Source organism: Limulus polyphemus, unplaced genomic scaffold (genome assembly GCF_000517525.1).
Source record: "Limulus polyphemus unplaced genomic scaffold, Limulus_polyphemus-2.1.2 Scaffold4796, whole genome shotgun sequence".
Taxonomy (NCBI): Eukaryota; Metazoa; Arthropoda; class Merostomata; order Xiphosura; family Limulidae; genus Limulus; species Limulus polyphemus.
In genome coordinates this window covers 61,781-69,705 of record NW_013670406.1, presented here as the reverse complement: position 1 = coordinate 69,705, position 7,925 = coordinate 61,781, and positions in this window count along the sequence as shown.

The window sequence follows — 7,925 nt, the reverse complement described above, 5'->3', positions numbered from 1 at the left end:
TGGTACAGTTACCAGACTACACATACCATGCTACCATGAGATTATTAATGATACAGTTACCAGACTACACATACCATGCTACTTTAATTTGTGAAATTATTACTGGTACAGTTACCAGACTACACATACCATGCTACCATGAGATTATTAATGATACAGTTACCAGACTACACATACCATGCTACTTTAATTTGTGAAATTATTAATGGTCCAGTTACCAGATTACACATACCATGCTACCATGAGATTATTAATGATACAGTTACCAGACTACACATACCATGCTACCATGAGATTATTACTGGTACAGTTACCAGACTACACATACCATGCTACTTTAATTAGTGAGATTATTACTGGTACAGTTACTAGACCACATCTAACATCCTGATTTATTTAGTTGACTGTTGAGGTGATTAACAGATAATGCTCGCTGTTCCATCTCTTATAGATTAGCTCTTTCTTTAGTAGTTACAACACTTTTTTTTCGAAGAACTAAGTATGTATATTTCAGGCCTCAGATTGTGTATCAAAAGACTTTTATACGGAGGCTTCGTTCATTATTGGTCCTTGTAAGGATCTTAAAGAACTTAGAATGAATGACAAAGTCATGTTATCATAGAGCATGTTCTAATATACTTGACTTAGAGGTTGTTTTGTAGCTGTCGTATTCTTTTATACGTGTTAATAGTTTCTCTTTAGGCGCGGCATGGCCAAGGTGGATAGAGCGCTTGACTCGCAAGCTGAGGGTCGCGAGTTCGAATCCTCGTCCCACCAAACATGCTCGCCTCATTCAACCGAAGGGGCGTAATAATGTGAGTTGGCGGTGGGTGGTGATGACTAGCTGCCTTCCCTCTAGTCTTTCACTGCTAAATTAGGGACGGCTAGCACACATAGCCCTTGTGTAATTTTGCGCGAAATCCAAAACAAACCAAACCAATTTTCCCTTTAGCAAAATCAATAAAGCCTTGCTGACAGCAAAAAACATTAATTGATAAACTATTAACTACAAATTTGGTAAAATTTTCTTTAAGATCCTATTGATAAAAAGGAAGGTAAATTGCAAAGGTTTTTATTAAAATTAAGGAAAAAGTGTCCTCAGTTAAAAAAGTATTTTAACATTAGACCATCAGGAAGTTATCCTGGTATATCTTTATGTATCGAACACTGGAACTTATAAGTAAGCTTTGGCTGGTTTTTAGCTGATTTTTTTTTGAAAAACATTACCACAAATTAATATACTGAGAAAGATAGTTTCAATTTTTTCTCATGAAATTCAATAACTAAAGTGGTAAGTTCACGGCTGGTATGGTTAACAGTCAACACTCGCTATTCTACCTTATACAGATAAGTCCTTGTTTTAGTGGTTACTTTACAACACCTATTAATCTACCTTTACTGTTGAGTTCCAAGTTAACTAATGAGACAAGATATAATATAGCTTAAACAAGGGCTATGCAATTAATTTTAAATTTTGATGATTGTGTTGTCTTACTAAAAGATTAGGCTATTTCAAATAAAGTAGCAATATTTTTTGTTATCGAAATTCGCGGCCAGTCCCACACTTTCTGCTCTTATGCTGAAAGCTTTAAATGACAAATACTTATTAACTCAAATGGTTTCCGTCTATTACGATAAAACGTTATTTCAACCATAAAACAGCTTCGAAGCTCCAATAAATCTGTAAGTATTAGATGATAACCTCTCCAATCTCCCCTTCTTTTCCACTATTCCGTTGGAAATCGCCCCTCAGTGGCACAGCGGTACGTCTGCGGACTTACAACGCTAAAATCCGGGTTTCGATACCCGTGGTGGGCAGAGCACAGATAGTCCATTGTGTAGCTTTGTGCTTAATTACAAACAAACAAATAAAATAAACCGTTGGAAATTATCTAGAGCTAATAATCTTCAATATCGTTCGTCGTATTATCTCTTTATAATAGTTTAAATCACATATTAACCAGATAGTTCGACCTTCTCATCTTACGATAAAATTAGGAAAATTGCTATAACCCAGTGGTGTAAAAGAGCTTTTGTACATATATCAAAGCCGTTATGTGAAACTGGTAGCCTGTACAAGTATCTCTGCACAGATGGAGACGAAAGCCTTCGCAGATATTTACTTAAGTTACTAACGAGGATTTCTCGGTTTGTAAAATTAAAATTGTGCCGTTTTAAGCTCATAGTATACTAATGTTCAAGTTTACTTTCGCAATCTATCTAATGTTGAGGTGTTTTGATATAGTGTTGTACGTCCATCTTATTGCCATTGATAGACCTTTGAATAAGAATTGTTTGCATTCTGTAAGTTACATCTAATACACCTTCTATGTTTTAAATTCTTTGCCATAGTGTTTCATGGATTTTAGTTCAGCATAAGTTATCTTGCTTCCTTTCATTTGTTAAAATTTAACTTAGCTTACATATCACTGCCGTAAAGAACATCCCAGTTTAGTACTGTATACCTTACTACTATCCATGACTTTCTAGTTTAGTATTGTTCACCTTACTACTATTAATGACCTTCTAGTTTAGTATTGTGTACCTTACTACTGTTCACGACCTTCTAATTTAGTATTGTATATCTTACTATTGTTAAAGACCTTCTAATTTAGTATTGTGTACCTTACTACTGTTCACGACCTTCTAATTTAGTATTGTATATCTTACTATTGTTAAAGACCTTCTAATTTAGTATTGTGTACCTTATTTACCACGAATCTGGCCTTTTTAAGGCACACATTTAGAGTTAATAACATCTTACCGTCAGATCTAAGTTAGTCCTAAATCCAAACACTGAGCCAAAATGTAAAATAACACCTGCTAAAAAAAATAAAAGAGAAATAAATAATCTTTCCTGAATATATTTTAGAAATCGGAACGTATTGCAACAAATTTTAGTTATTTGTAAAAAATACCATTATTTATAAATTTCTCGTTGAACGAATCTGTATTTAAATCAATAATCGAACACAGCCACGTAATGTATTTATATTACCCTATAAACTCGAACATTTGTTTATGTAAACAAATATTTTGATGCATAGTAGAAGGTTGAGTTATGAAATATGACTATCGAGCACAAAAACAATGACTTTTATTATATGTAGAAACAAAGTTGCCTTCAAGTTACAGAGGTTCTAATCAGGAAAAGCGTTATCACCAAAGTTTGACAGGGTTTTATGTTCATTGACCCATTACTTTTGTTTCTTTTGACTAGAATCCTGACACTTCTCAAAGTAGAACGTCGTTATTAATCACGATTGTTGTCTTATCAGGATGATTTCTTTCAAGTCGTCTGTTAAGGAGGTTAAAGTCGTGTTGGCTATTTTTCATTGTAGACTGGTCGATAGCAACGCTGTTTTCATTCATCGTCATTCAATAGATCAAGTCGGTTAAACTACGTTGTACAATGTCACAAAATCTTTGACGTTCTACAAATCATGAAACTTTAATATATCATACAAAATATGTGATGTTTGTAGAACCACGGGCCATTTGTACTGAAAACAATACGTTTATCTTAAAACCACAAGACTATAAGCAACTATTTCTGATGAAAATTATTGAAAATCATTTAATTTTACATCATACTTATTTCGAAATTATTTTATTTTAGATTGAAAAAATTGTTAAGTATGATGTTCGTTTACATATAAAAATCACTGCACATTATTGTTATCGGTAATTTCGGTTTTTGTGGTGACAAAAGCTTTGTTTTCATTGTTGTTGAAAAGGAGACATGTGGACCATAGGCTCTATATTTTCGTCAGTAGATACTGCTAGCCTATATAATATCATTTTAACGAACATCTGTTTAAAGTAAGTCTATATTCTCGTCAGTAGATAGTGTTAGCCTATATAGTATCATCTTAACGAACATCTGTTTAAAGTAAGTCTATGCACAATAAAAATAGCAGTGATATAATCTACAGCGACTATCAATCATCTTCACACTGGACTAACGTTAGTTCTGTTACCTCTGATTTCGTATAAATTACAGGTGATTCAATTAAATGTTATTTTCAAAATGAAACTCTTCATATGAAACATGATAAAAACAACTGTTTAATGTTTAACATCATGAAAGAAAGTTGTGTTACGTAACTATTTTTAGAGGTACATGGCTAACGTTAGTAACAGCGTTATTTGTTTTTATAGAACCTTGATTATGTTTTAAAGTCTAATTTTTACAATTAGGTTATTTTTTGGAGCACGTATTTAGAACAAGATAAAAGTTCTGGTCTATCTTACTAATTGATTTTTATAATCAATATTTTAAATTATCTTTAATAAAAGGATGATCTATGATTTTTGTTTATAGCGGCACATTGAATTCAAGAACAATTTTCCCTGTATATACGTACCCTAGTGGCACAGCGGTATGTTTGCGGACTTATTACGCTAGAAACCGTGTTTCGATACGTGGTGGGCAGAGCACAGATAGTCCATTGGGTAGCTTTGTGCTTAACTACAAACAAACTCTGTATATATTCTAAGAAGGATTTTTGTAGTGACCAAAAATCAGCTATAAATGAGAGAAAATCACCTGTTTTAATAACTGAGTTATGTTTTGTCGTGAAACGTTTTATGTGTATACAATTGAAAAACTTTTAAGAAAATTTTTATAAACTGTTACATCGTGAAGTAATATCAACAGTTACACAAGTATACGTTCTTTCTCTTTCTTTGAACCTATTAAAATGATTACAATAAGCCTTTCTTTGATCATCATCACGTAATATACCATGGTGTGCTTTGGAAAACATCATGCTTTTTGCATCTTGAAAATTATTGAAAAGCACCCCGCTGGAACAAGATAAATCTATCGGTACATAGTCTTAAGATGATTTGATAGTTTTTTCTAGATCAGTTTGTATGTTTTCTGTTTAGCAAGGTATGACGTGGTTAGTGTACCGTGCTGCGAATTGAATGGTCCAAATGTGTTGAATATACTGAAGTTCAATTTCAAACACTTCTGTGAGGTCCAGCAAAATAGGAAGACTCAAAAACACATTACTGGAACCAAAAACTTCTCAGTTGTACCTAATTATCATAGTCTGTCTATGATGAATAACATCAAGCACATAACCATCGGCAAGGAAACACCCCGTCCCTATACATTTAAATTAAAAAAAAAAAACGTAGATTAGTTACAGAAAAAAAAATTGACAAGAGACTAAGGCGTAAATAGTATCAAATTCTGCAAAAAAATAAAGCTCATTAGTATGAATTTTTTAAAATACTTATAGTCATAAATTAAAAGGTAAGTCTTCGTATACTCATGTTTTTATTCTTAAATTTTCCAGTTCATATTTACTTTACTCGACATTCTACACACGTTAAAACACCAACTCAAAGTGAGTTAGTGGTTTGGAATTTCGTCCTTGATACGCTCTGAAAGCTGTTCAGTTCAATTAGTTTGTTTTTTTTTTAGATCACGTGACAATAATATAAGAAAATCTCGGACGTCAAAATATCGACAAGTTTCATTCCTCTTTATTGTGGTTGTATTGATGGCATGGTAGCTACATATTACAAATTAAATCATTTTATATGGCAGAATGAAATACTTTCAGAGCTTGAAAGTTACTTTAACGATCATAAATAACAGTTTACTTCGTGCCCAGCCACGCAGTAGACGTGATTTGATTTCTTAAAACTTAAAATCATACAATTTACTTAACAATATTATAAATGTTATTCTGATGAAATAGCAAAGCGGCATGTTCCATAGTTGTTTTAAATTAATGCATTTCGTTATTTCTCTTCTATTCATATAATTTGTGTGTCATTTCCCTCTATTGAAGGGATGGTTAAAAAAGGAAGTTTTTAACCCAATCAAATAGTTTTGTATTTCATTTAAGTTTTATTTTTTAAATCAGAATTATATAAAAAAATATTTTCATTCGCTTATATATATGCTGACAGATCTCTACTTAAAAAATAATTAATATTATGACATAAAACTGATAGTAGTACCTAACTAAATCAACGGGACAGAGTACAAGTAAAAAATAATAATGTTATGTATGACACAATACTGGTAGTAGTACCTAATTAAACCAACGTAACAGATTACAATTAACGAGAGATAATTAATGTTATGACACAATACTGATAGTAGTACCTAACTAAATCAACGGGACAGAGTACAAGTAAAAAATAATAATGTTATGTATGACACAATACTGGTACCTAATTAAACCAACGTAACAGATTACAATTAACGAGAGATAATAAATGTTATGACACAATACTGATAGTAGTACCTAACTAAACCAACGTGACATAGTACAAGTAACAAAGGATAGCTAACATTCTGACATATTACCAATAGTACATTTAGCTAAACCGATTTTATCAGATATGCACAATAAGAGTTAACTAATCCTGTTACAGTACTGATAGTATTATCTAATTAAACCAACGGGAGAGGATACAGATAATATAATCTAACCAGGGTTGTCGCTATAAAATTTTGGGCTCCATGCAGGGTATTTAATTGTAGTGCACTTTCATCACATATATATTTGGAAAGGAAATGGAAAAGTTTCTATTTGTTCCCATGCTTTTCTTTGCTGTTATTCTAATTGCTCTTTTTACAAATTCTTCGATAATTGCATGGAAATTCAACCCTCTCACAACATCCCTTTAGAAGGAGAGTATTGCCAACCTTGTGAGACATGGAAGATTTTAGTTACGTTTTAATCTAATTTTTTGAACAATTTTATTATAGTTTTCTTTTGAGAAACATATTAGCCCATTCTGAACTTTAGGCCTAAAAAAGAATGACTTGATTCGTTCGAACATACGAAAGGGATAATTTATCATGGAAATAAACTGGAGCTATAAATTCCTTGTTAACTGGCCTAGCATGGTCAGGTGATTAGGGCGCTGGACTCGCAATATGAGGGTTGCGTGTTCAAATCCTCGTACCACCAAACATGCTCGCTCTTCCAGCCGTGAGGACGATATAATGTGACGGTCAATCCCACTATTCGTTGGTAAAGAAGTAGCCCAAGAGTTGGCGGTGGGTGGTGATGACTAGCTGCCTTCCCTTTAGTCTTTCACTAGTAAATTAAGGACGGCTAGCGCAGATAGCCCTTGTGTAACTTCGCGCGAAATTCATACAAACCAAACCTTGTTAATTATTATTTCTTCAAATGTGCTGATAATAAAGTGTTATCAAATGCACCTTTTTGCCATTTTGGGACTTCCTATACTCACTTTCTCTCTTTATTTTTCACTCAGACTCGTATTTTCTCATCCTTTCACTCATTTTGTAAATAAGTTTTAATTTAGTAATCATTAATTCCTTTCGTGTTTGTTTTATTAATCCTCGTTAAGTATGTTCTCGGTCTGAGATTTTCGCTTGGTTACTTCTTTATGTGACTATTTTTCCCCAGTCTATTGTTATTTCAATACGGATGAATAAAAAACAGAATGTGGTTTGATTTGAATTTCGCTCAAATCTACTCGAGGGTTATCTGCGCTAGCGTACCTAATTTAGTAGTAATAGACTAGAAGAGAAGCAGCTTGTCAACACCACCTATCGTCAATTCTTGAGCTACTCTTTTACCAATGAATAGTGAGATTGACTGTCACTTTGTAACGTCCCTGCAGCTGAAAGGGCGAGTACTTTCACTGTCACGGGGATTCCAATCCACGACCCTCAGATTGCGAATCGAGCGCCTTAACCACCAGGCCATGCCACTTTATTACAGTGCTTCAGTTGTTATATTCCTATAAGTTATAGCACTGTTGTTACATAGAGAATCATAGATCATACTAAACACATGCACATTGTCCACTTATAATTGAATAATTGCGTTCGGAGGCCACAGCTAAGATACTGTTACGTCTCCGTTTGTTAATTGATTTTCCGTAACTTCGTTCCGACGAAACTTTAGCGACACAAGTCC